Source organism: Echinops telfairi, unplaced genomic scaffold (genome assembly GCF_000313985.2).
Source record: "Echinops telfairi isolate 266 unplaced genomic scaffold, ASM31398v2 ScPeMD7_3533;HRSCAF=4204_0, whole genome shotgun sequence".
Lineage (NCBI taxonomy): Eukaryota > Metazoa > Chordata > Mammalia > Afrosoricida > Tenrecidae > Echinops > Echinops telfairi.
In genome coordinates this window covers 23359240-23371815 of record NW_022107431.1, presented here as the reverse complement: position 1 = coordinate 23371815, position 12576 = coordinate 23359240, and the positions used below count along the sequence as shown (strand labels likewise).

Here is a 12576-nt window from a genome sequence, read left to right as displayed (position 1 = left end):
CATCTATTTTTCTGCATATGTCTGGCTTCTCTGATTATGTACTCAGTACATAGACTGAATAAGTATGATGAAAGGACACAACATTGCTACACACCATACTGATTTAAAATCACATTGTACCCCCTCGCTCTGGTTGAACAGTTCCCCTCTAGGCCTACACACAGGTGCCACGTTTACATGAGCACAATGAAGGTTCTGAAGCTCTTGCTCTTTGCAATGTTCTCCACGGCTTGCTGTGAGCCACACAGTCTAATGCATTCACATCTTCAATAAAACCCAAGTAAATATCTTTCTGGTATTCTCTGCTTTCACTCAAGAGCCATCTGATGTCAGCAGCAATATCCCTCATTGTAAGTCCTCTTCGGAATATTGCTTGAATTCCTGGCAGTTCCCTGTGGGTGTACTGCTGCAACCATTTTTGAAATATTTTCAGCAAATTTTTATTTGCATGTGATATCAATGATGTGGTGCAACAACTTCTGCATGCTATTGGGTCATCTTTCTTTGGAATGGGAAGAAATATGGATCTCATCCAGTTGGTTGTCTGATAATGGTCTTCCAAATTTCTTGGCATACATGACTAAGTGTCTCCAGAGCAGCGTTGGTTTGGTGGAGCATTTTAAATGGTAATCTGTCAGGTCTTTGAAGCTTGTTTTTCAATAATGCCTTCCTTGAAACTCCTTACACCTTAAATTCTTGATCATATGCTCCCTCTTGAAATGGTTGAATATCAACCAGTTCATTTTGGTAGAGTGGCTCGGTGTATTCCTTCCATTTTCTTTGGATGCTTCCTGCATCACTCAATATCTTGTCCACATAATCTTCCAATATGTCAACTTAAGGCTTGAATTTACTCTTCAGTTCTGTTAACTTCAAGGCTAGGCATGTCTCAGGCATGCCTTCCCTTTTGATTTTCTAACTCCAGATCTTTTCACTTTTGATTATATGTAATCCTTTGTCTTCTTCGGCTGCCCTTTGAAATGTTCCGTTCAGTTCTTTTACTTCATCCGTTCTTCCATTCTCTTTAGCTGCTCTATGTTCAAGAGCAAGTTTCAGAGTCTCTTCTGACATTAACTTTCTTTCCTGTCTTTTTAATGATCTTTTCCTTTTTTTCACATCTAATGTTCTTGATGTTATCCCACAACTCATGTGGCCTTCAGTCATTAACAGTCAATCCATCAAATCTGTTCTTAAGATGTTTTCTCAAGTCAGGTGAGATAAAGTCAATGTTGCATTTTGCCTCTCATGGACCTAGTTTCATTTTCTTCAGCTTCAACCTGAACTTGCATATGAGATATTGATGGTCTGTTTCACGATGGGCCCCTGGTCTTGTTTTGGTTGATAATATTGAGCTTCTCCCTTGTCTCTTCCCACAAATGTAGTCAAATTGATTCTTATATGTTCCACCTGGAAAGGTCTACATTTATATTGGCCATTTACATTGTTGTAAACCAGTGGTTCTCAACCTTCCTAATGCTGTGACCCTTTAATACAGTTCCTCATGCTGTGGTGACACCCAAGCATAAAATTATTTTTGTTGCTACTTCATAACTGTAATTTTGCTATGGTTATGAATTGGGCGACCCCTGTGAAAGGGTCATTCAACCCCCAAAGGGGTCGTGACTCACAGGTTGAGATCCACTATTGTAAAAGATCCACCAATGAAGAAGTCATTGGTCTTTCGAAATTCTATTATGTAATCTCCAGCTATCTTTTTTCCACCAAGGCCTCATTTTCCAAATACTGGTCCTTCCTCTTTGTTTCTAACTTTCCCAACCCAATTACCAGTAATTATCAAAGCCTTTTTATTATTTCAGAATGAAGAAATTGGTCAGTTCTTCAATTAATTCATCACTGGCTTTAGTGGTTGATGCATAAACTTGAATCATAGCTGCATTAGCTTCTCTTCCTTTAAGGCTGTGTAATGGCATTTCTTAATCCAAATGACTACTTATGGGAATTTTTTTCCTCCAAATGACAAAGCCCTGAGTAACACTGAAAATTCTTATTCAATTTCATACCCAGCAAAGAGGAAAAAAATCAAAACACAAATCGGAAGTGCCAAATTGGTTTGGCTTCACATGGAAAACAAAAAACAACACACACACAATTGTTCCTGGTTCTTGTGTCGGCTATTTTGGTGCTCTGCATGAACTGCTGTGGGCAGCGCACATGTATAATTTCACTGGCATTTCTAAACTGGGTAATTTATTATTTTTCAGCCATCTTCATTGTTCTTCCTAATTTTCTTGAAATATAAAAAAATAGTATTCAGAACCCTGGCATCAATTAAAAATGTATGCTTTCTAAAGCATTTATTTATATTTATATTAATTTTACATATTTAAATATTTATGTGTCACATTAAACATTTATGTGGAAAACCTATTTCTCAGTTGCTGATGAGAATCTATTTGAGCTATGCCAAGACATAAATATTTTCTTAGTATAGGTTTCAAATGTTATTTTTCTATTTAAAAGCCATGATGCATTTAGGCTTGTCTTTAATATATATGTTTTTAAATAAATAAAACTGTGGAAATCATGACAGTGCTTCCAAGGGGGTTTACGGGACCAAACAGCTTAATTTTCATTCTGCCTGATTTCACCCTTTATGTGATCCAAGGAAGTGACTAACCTATCTGTACCTCTGTCTCTTCATTAGTATGAAAACAATAGTACCTGGTGGCATAGTGGTTAAGAGGTGTGCTGCTAACCACAAAATCAGAGGTTCAAAGCCATCAGTTTCTCCTCAGGAGAAAATTGGGGCTTTCTACTCCCTCAAAGAATTACAGTCTCAGAAATTTACAGGGGCAGTTCTACCCTGTTCCATAGGGTTACTCTGTGTCCAAAACAACTTAATGGCAGTGAGTTTGGTTTTAGAGTTAACTTCTAAAAGATATATCCCTGAAAACCCTATGGAGCCCACATAGCTTGCCATGAACGGCAATAGACTTGATGGCAAATAGCAACAGCAAATCAGAGGATTTCTATGGCAATCCAGTGAATTTAAACTATCCCCGACACTCTTGTGTTCAGTGCTAGCCTAGATGATTTCTTGATATTGCTTTCATTGTCATCGCAAACATCAACCATGTACATCCAGACACACGATAAACAACACAACCAAAAACCCACCTCACTGTCATGTCATGGAGTCAATTCCAACTCAGAGAAATTCTATAATGCAGAACAGAAATACTCTTGTGGGTTTTCAAGTTTGTAAATTGTATAGAAGTAGAAAGCCTCATCTGTCTCCGATGGAATGGCTGGTGGTTTCGAATTGCTGACCTTGTGGTCAGCAGCCCAGTGAAAAAACCCCTAGGAAACCAGATTCCCTCATACACATGATAGGTACTCTCAAAATCTGCATAAACACACACACATACATCATACAGTGCCTACTGAGAATCTGAGATAAGTAAGAGCTAGTTGTGTTCTGTGCTTGGATACAAGACAGTGACTGGAGGGAATTGCTGGCAGAGCGGTGGGAGTTACTGAGCGCTCTGAACTACACAGGAGCCGAGCACATCATCCACCAGGCCCCAGCCCCACTTCTCACGGAGACTACCTCAAGGAACAGGTGTTTCCATTACAGTTTGATGTCAGGGGAGACATCATTTGGTGTACCCATGGGAAAGGGAAACCCCTAATCTAGTCATAACCCACTGCTGGCAAGCTGATTTCAATTCATGGGGACCTTATACAAAGGTTCCAAGACTACAGAGCTTTCTGGGAGCAGACGACTCCTTCTCCCTCTCACCGAACAGCTGCTGGGGCTAACTTGCTGACTTTGTGGTTAGCAGCCCAATGCTTAACCCACAGTGACACCAAATGCAAAAACAAAAAAAAACTCACTGCCATAGAGTTGATGGTGATTCATAGTGATCCTATAGGACAGGGTAGAACTGCCCTTGAGAGTTTCTGAGATTGTCACTCTCTAAGAGGGTGGACACCACATCGTTTTCCCTCGGAGCATCTGGTGGCTTCACATTGTTGATCTCATGGTTAGCAGCCCCATGCGTAAGCACTATACAATCAGAGCTCCTTAATCTAGTGACAGCCAGGGCTCTTGAAGCTAGGCCCAGAAGGCCTTTTTCCTAACAATGACTGCATCATGAAAGTGTGAGGCAGGTTTGTCTAACATGAGCCAAAGAATAGAAGAATTCAAAGACATTGTGCCCAAGGCTTGCCACTGACAGGTGCTAATGCACAGCGTATGGACCTTGCCATTCTGAAAATAATCAGTGGCTAGACACTGCAGAGCTTTGAGGGAAGACAGGCAAGAGTGGGTTAGGGGATACTTTAAGGGATAAAGGTTTGAAAAAGAAAACCAGACTGGCCACAACCATGACAGTGGTACAGGGCAAAGAGGGGCAATCAGGGAGCTCAGAAGGAGATTGCAAGGGATCAACATACAAACTGAAAAGTGCCTTGGACAAGTGGTAACCATCAGAAGTGGAAAGAACGTACGTATCAAATATTTACCAATCAAATGAGTTTGCAGAACAAAGCGTGTAGAGGAGCTAAAGTGGACACTGGTTTGTGGAATGAGGAGGAAGGAGGCTGATGTGATGGCTGTGGTTGGCAGGGTGCAGGAGCATGGAATGCAGAGAAAAGAGGCATACCACTGTCTTCTCTTGTCCCTCTGCAGCTGACATTGGATTTCCAACCCAAGTTGTCCGCTGCTTGGGGTACTCATAATCTAGAAGCCGAGCAGGTACATGTAAAGTGGATGTGTGCTTCATAGCTCTTGCCACCATGTGAGGTCAACACTGGACTATCTCAACCATTTGCTGCTTCTTTCCTGTCCTTCACCCTCGATCGCTGCCAGCTGCTCAGGGGTTGGGCATTAGGGCTGTTGATTCTTAGTAGAGGGAGAAGTCAGTCCACAGAATTCAAATATATATATATATATAATTTTACTGAGGGTTCGTGCAGCTCTTAAAACAATCCATATATCCATATGTCAAGCACATTTGTACGTATGTTGCCATCATCCATTTCTAAACATTTTATTTCTACTTGAGCCCTTGGTATCAGATCCTCATTTTTCCTCCCTCCCCCACTCTCCTACCCTCATGAACCCTTGATAAAATAAAAATTATAACTATTATTTTCCTATCTTACACCATTGGCTGTCTCCCTTCACCCATGTTTCTGTTGTTCATCATCCTGTGGAGAGGAAGGGCTTATACATCGATCACTGCAATTGGTTTCCCCTTTCTCCCCCTATCTTTCCCCTACCCTCATGGCATCACTACTCTTATTAGTTGTCCTGAGGAGCTTATCTGTCCTGGATTCTGTGAGCTAGATGGCTACTTGTTTATCTTCAAGCCTTTAAGAGCCAGGTACCATCAGCTTTCTTCACCACATTTGTCTATGCACCTATTTTGTCTTCAGCAATCATGTCAGAAAGGTGAGCATCACAGAATGCCATGTAATAGAACAAAGTGTTCTTGGCTTGAGGAAGGACTTGATCAAATCAGTTTTATGCATACAAATTCTCAGACATGCATGCATACACACAGGCACTCCAAAAGCTAAAAAAGAGTAACTAATAATTTAACTAATCATCCCCCAAAATCTAAGTTTGTTGTTTTAAACCCATCAGCCACTCTTTAGAAGGAAAAAAAAATCTATTGATCTGCTCCCATGAAGATTTTGGCCAAAAAACCCTATGAGGCAATTCTACTCTGTCCTCTGTGGTCACTATCCATTGGAATCAACTCAGTCATGCACAACCAGAACAGCCTTTGTTTCACGCACACACATCACCTTGTGTATAGTTTCAGATCTCGGCAAACAAGAGAATGCGTTTATATTTCCTCCTTAGATGATCATTATTCTCCTTCCTACAGTTCTAAAGAAGAGATTGGCATCATCTGGTAAACACTTTTTAAAAGCACAGACGGTGCTCAGGCAATGCTGCTTTGGGGCGTGTTTAAGCTTGACGGATTTTCAGAGTCCAGCACAGTGCAGAACAAGGAGAGATACCAACGTCTCCCAGCGTCAAGAGCAGAACAAAAACGTGACCCGGAGTGAGCTGCCAAGAACCAGTTCCCATCAAGAGTCACGTGCTTCCACTCAGGGCAAACAACAAATATCTAATTAACTTGGACATCTAATCGCCTTAAGTGAACTGAACATGCAGCCAAAGGGGATAAAGGGAAGAAATTAAACAGAAGGGGAAATAGGAAAACAATTCGGGAGGTGATTTATTTGAGGACTATGATCCTATTTAGAAGTGTGCTTCTCTGTAATATACTTGGCCAACAATAAGAACAAACTTGAAGAAATAGGCTGCCCAATTCAGCGGAATTGGCCACTGAGAGCCCTATGGATAGCATCATGGAAACTGTCAGATACAGAAGGCCTAGTGAACGGAACCAGAACATTGCCAGAGATAGGGCCAGAAGCCGAGCCCCTCGGGTCAAGAGGCACTCAAAATACGACTGAGAAAGAGCTGCCTTCTCAAAGAGGAGTCTACCATAATGATGTGAATAGAGCAAAGTCTATGAAGTAGAGCCTTCAAGACCTTCTTTTGCTGATGAGGAAAAAAACAGCTGCAAAAATCTACTAATAATTGGATATTGGAATGTACAAAGTATGAATCTAGGAAAATTGGAAGCTGTCAGAAATGAGATGGAACACATAAAGATCGATATCCTGGGCATTGGTGAGTTGAAGTGGATAATACCCATCCACCCATTTTGAATCAGAAAATCATAGGGTTTACTATGCTGGGGATGAGCCATCAAAAGGAATAGCATTGCATTAGCCCTCAAAAAGGACACTGCAGGTTCTATCCTGAAGTACAATGTTGTCTGTGATAGAATTTTATCTATCCACCTTCAAGGAAATCCAATCAGTACAACTATTATGTGAATTTATGTACCAACCACTACAGTGATATAGAAATGGAAGAATGCCTCAGTCTTCCTTTTCAGTGTCCAACTTTCATATGCATATGAGGCCATTGAAAATACCATGGCGTGGGTCAGGCCCACCTCAGTCCTCAGAGTGACAATCTTGACACTTCAACACCTACAAGAGGTTTTATGGAGCAGGGTTACCCAATGCAATGGGTGTATCTGCATGTGCAACATGCATCCCACTCTAATACTCTTCACTAATTAGAGAAGACTTGATGGTGGTCGGATAGCATCAAGAACATGGCACATGAAGAAAGCAAAATAATATTAAAAAGAGAAGATCCAGAGGCTCTGAACGTGCTCTTAATGGTCGAGAACTCAAGTACTTAGTGCTGTAGAGTGGATTCTGACTCACAACAAAACAAATGCCCTGCCAGTGAGTTGATTTAGAGTCAGTGACCCTATAGGACAGGGTAGAACTGCCCCTGTGAGTTTCCCAGACTGTAACTTTTTAAAATTCTTACATCTTTATTAAAGATTTTATTTTATGAACCTGGCTCAATAATAACTCGGATACTCTGACATCACACATTGCCGCTAAGTCACACATACTAAGGCAGATTTGCCTCAGAGGTGAACGCAATTTAAGAACACCGCTACAGTGATTTACATTACTACTCGCAAACAATCACATAGAGGACCATGGACTGATGCCTTTTTGGTGCTTGTATTTAGATTTAAAAATTGTATAAGAAGTAGCGTTCCCATATGTGTTAATCTGGGTAGACAAGAGAAACAAATTCAGAGATACTCATATGTGTGTAATAGAGAACTTTATATCAAAGAGTAATTGTATATTAAGAAAAATCCCAGCCCAGTCCAGATCAAGTCCATAAGTCAAACATCTAGCCCATATGTCTGGTACCAATCTATCAATTCCTCTTCAGACTCACACAACACATGCAATAATATCGAATGCAGGAAGATCACAGGCCAGTGGGTGGAAAGTCTTATGGATCCAGTGGTGGTGGAAGCATCTCAGTGCTGGCAGGAGTCTCCATGTAGCTTCTCCAGCTCGAGGGTTCTGGCTCCATCGGCTCCATTGGCATAGCTCCATGTGGCTGGCTGGTCCACAGGAATGTGTATCAGAGAGTGTAGGTATGGTGTCCAGTGAGCTATTTATCTCTGTAGTGCCTCCAAATGAGATCATCAAACTGCAACCTGATTGATAGGTGAAACTCCACCCCTTCCCTCTTACTAGTCTCAAGTTGACACCAGATTATGTAACTACCACACCATAAAACTATTTTTGAGATAAAAAATAAACACTACTCCTATCATTGGTTTTTATCTCATTTGATTGGATGCTGTTAATATTAATAATATAATTTTTAAATTTGTGGGGAAAATCAATACTTTACGTTCATGCCTCATAGGAAGGTTTAACAGCAAGCACAATGATCAACTATTATAAAATCATATTGCTAAGTATTTCTTTAACTCATAACTCATTTATATAATGGTATACATATCACAGCTGAACATTACTCTTTAATATATCAAAATACAGTCAAAGGCATCCTTTTACTCCATTAACTACCATAGCAGGAGACCCAAAACTCAGTGCCAATGAGTCTTTTCGGACTTCCAGCGACCCTATAGGATATAATGATCCCTGTGGGTTGCTGTGACTCTAACTCTACACAGGAGTACAAAGCCTCCTCTTTCTCCTGCAGAGGAGCTTATTGGTCCTGACTGCTGAGGGTGGGATCCACATGTAAACGCATAACTCACTCCACCACCAGGACTCCTCAGCAGGAGACGAGGGAGCAGCAAAGATTCATTTTCTAATCTTCCTGTCATTTGGGAAACCTGAAACTTTTCAGAGTATTTGGCAATCCCAGTCTCTGGGCCTACATCAAAAACTTCCAGATGAGTGGTCTTTGGTGAAAGAATGGGAAGGCAAACAGGCTTGTAGTTAAGGTACGGTTAAATTGAGCAGATTTGGGGAAGCAATATTTATTAGAAATGAAAATGCAGAAAAAAAATCTTTAAAGTGTACATATTTCCACATGTACTTTTTTGAAAGAACATATAAGATTAAGATAATTGAGAAAACAACTTTCAAATATACTTGTTTCTCTTCATTTTTTTCTCCTTTCAAAGAGTCCGTCTCATCAAGTGCCAACGTGTTCCTCATGATACCAATACAAACGCTTCCATGTGAAATATCTTTTACTCTCTCTTTTCCTACCCTGAGAAAAGGTCTCTTCACAGGCTATAGTAGCTGTACAATCATTGTTTCTGGAATCACCATTCACAAACTTGAATAAAGGATATTTCTCCTTGGAAGAACCTGGCAGCGTCTTAGTGATTTTTTCAGAAGCTCATTTGAAATCTTGACCATTTCTATAGGAAAATCCTATTGTACATCTAGGATCCATTTTTTGAAATGGCATCTTTTGGGGAAAGGACAGTGGAATGTCCCGAGACAGAGATCTTTTAGGCCATATCTACAAAGAGTGGACGCATGAGGACCCATATAAATAAAATGGCCATCCTGAAGTCCTGCAAAGTACTGGCAAGATGACTGCTTCGGTTTGCCACCAACACCACCCAGACCCTATGCAAGGCTTCAAATCCCCTTCACAAAGTCTAGGTCGTTGATATTGGTTCTTTCTCCACCAACTCTAACAGGAACTAAAATAATAAAAGTTTTGCCATCTGGATTAGCAGAGGCCATGGAAGTGCACTCTTTATCGAGTACATCAGAACTGTAAACAATACAACTTTGAGCAACATGAAGTTATTCTTTGTATATCCGGGTGGTTTGCTTCTTTTACTGCCTCTCTTAAAACGTGAGCGCAACTACAACCGGTCCATACCAAGTCAGGGTTTTTCTTTCAACTTCTTTCCATTTCCTGTTCATTGGTGTCAGCCAAAGAGGGTCCGCAGGGGGAATCCCCAACCCCAGAGATGCTTGTCCTCTGGTGCAGTTCATTTGACGAGCACCAAGTTGTCTCCCAGTTGTTTTCTTCCAAGAATTTCATGGACTTTGAGTTCGCTTTGCCCTGATAGTGATGGCTTCAACTGATGCTGTCATTTTTTTGTTTTTTACAGTGTGAGAAGTCCATGAGGCAAGAGCCTGAATTTTTAATATTCAAAGCATCAGGCCAAGGCCAAGCTCCACCAAGAAAGTGCAGGCTGAATGCTGGAGCCAAGAGCATCCGGCCAGTTCTCCAAGTGCAACCCCATCACAGTCTGTTCTCAATGCGGAGCCCTCTGTTGGTGGAAATTCTTGCCTTTAGGTCAGCCATATTCTACATACAAAATCCTTCTACTTTTCCGGAAATTACAGTCTTCCATTGCACATATCAATCTTGGAGGTAGCATTGTACTTTCATCTTCATGTTTAAAACGGTCACTTTTTCCAAGCAATAATTCAGAGGAATTACTACTAAAGTAAATCTTTGTTTTTAACACCCAACTCTACTTCATGTTGTTCCAAGCAGATATAAATTTACTTTTTAGCTTGTCAACTCCATCTGTTCCTGTAGCCTCCATATTTAATTCTAAATTCAAAGGCATCACTTGGTTACATTTTTCTGCAGAGTTGAACCTTGTGTACTCACTAAAGAGAACGGCAGGAGTCATCTGCCTGGAAACACTCCTCCACTAGCAGCAGTTGCCACCAAAGCAGTCTGTTTCCAAGTTCAAGATTAACTTTTGACAGGAGTAGTAAGCCCCATCTTTCTCCCAAGGAGCCAGAGGGTGGTTTTAAACTTCTGACCTTGCAGTTAGCCACCCAACGCATAACTACCACAGCCACGGGGCTGCACTTGTGGGTTTCCAAGACTTTAGATCTTTACAAAAGTAAAAAGATTCATCTCCCAGAGTGGCTGGTGGTTTTGAACTGCTGACCTGGGGATTAGCAGCCCAAAATATAACCCATTATGTCACCATGGTTCCTTTGATTGTATAGTATCTGAAGCAAATGGAAGAAATGATGAAGTGCTGGACAGATCATTTTAAACAATAACTTGTGAAGACAAAATATTATAAATGAAATGTGCAGCAATCTGAAGTGATTTTAAAAAGCAACATCAAATAAAAGGGAAGAATACGCAAACAATATCTCAAGCTGAAAGAACGGAAGAAAATATTCAAGATTTGAGTTTGTAATATTATCAAGAGCAAGCTCATTTGTTTTTCTAATAACCACTTGGGTCTTTTTTTTAATTCCCTGTCTTTTTAATGATCCTTTGCTTTCTTCATGTGTGATATTCTGTCATTTCGTGAAAAAAGGGACGGGGGACAAGGATGAGAGGCAGCACCCTTCCTCGTGTCACTTCCCTGATTCTAGGTAAGTGGCGTGTCCTTGGAGGACGACCTGAACTAGCTTTTGTTTTATGATAAAGGAGTGAGAAGCAATCACAGAGCAAGGGACCTCGGTCCCGGCAAGAAAGGAGACCCTGGCTAGAAGGAGGGGAAGATTGATGACCAGACGTGTCTCCAAGGGGCACCGGATCCCAGATGTTGAGAGAAGATGTGGACCCTCCCCCAGAAATGACGAAAATAGTCCTTTCCTTCGAGCTGGGGCCTCAAATGTGGATTTTTAGCTGCCTAAGCTGTGAGAGAAGAGATTCTGCTTGGTAGTCCTCCAGCTGTGTTGGTCTCTGTACAGCCACACTGGAAACTAAGACGTGCCAGCAGCATTAGGAAGTGGCCAGGTCACTTTTCCCTTTGAGAATTTTCCCTTTGAGAGTTCTAAGACTCTTGACGCCTCGCCCATATTCTCTGGTGGTCTTGGTAAAAAGTGATTTGCTGATTTTAATGTTAAAGAGAAATGAAGAAATTTAAAGTTGACACATGTCAAATATTACAGGCAAATATTACTCACTTTGGAAGGGACCTCAGGAGCCATATGATTACATTCCCCATCTACTAAGCCATGCTCTGAAACATGTTTGCAGGGGTAGTGGCTAAATGGGTCCACTTCAGGTTTAAATTCATTTGATGACAAGAAGCTCATTCTCTCACTACAGAATCTGTTTTGTCATGTTTCTGACCCTAATTAGAAAGCTCTCCTCCCCACCTTCAGCAGTTTATATTTTATTCAAGAGATTTAGCATTGGCTCTTTCAGACAGGATTCCATTTTAAAAAATCATTTAATTGGGGGCTTTTAGAGCTCTTATCACAATCCATCCATCCATCGAGCCAAGCACATTTATACATAAAGTCATTAATGAGTGACTCCTACCCATGAATCTTACTTCTTGCCTTTGGAACAATAAATACAAGGCATTTATTTTATTGCCATACAATCCTTCAGATATTTAAAGACTGATACTTTTGTCCATAGTCTTCTCTTCAACCTAATCACTTGGCATTCTTTTCTGTAACGTTTGGATCACAATTCCCACTTGAAGAAGTTACTATGAGCACTGAGTGAAAATCTTGCATAAAGGCGCCAGTGAGGCAGTTCTGACTTAGAGCAACACCAGGTGCAATCGCACAAATTGTCTCCCAATTCTGCACCGTCCTCACAATTGTTTCATGACTGAGCCCAACTTGAAGCACAGCAAGCGTGATTGCAAATGTGCTCCACAGACAACACCCCTACTAGGAAAGCATGTCTGGGTCTTGTCTTCTCCATCTATGCTTCTGGGGACATCAGAAATTAATTTTGCAACTCTTTCG

General features: G+C 40.9%; 1 pseudogene; it reads right to left on the bottom strand.

Moving 5' to 3' along the window:
• Positions 1-9921: 9921 nt before the first annotated feature.
• LOC101660346 lies at positions 9922-10439 on the bottom strand (annotated as a pseudogene).
• Positions 10440-12576: the final 2137 nt, after the last annotated feature.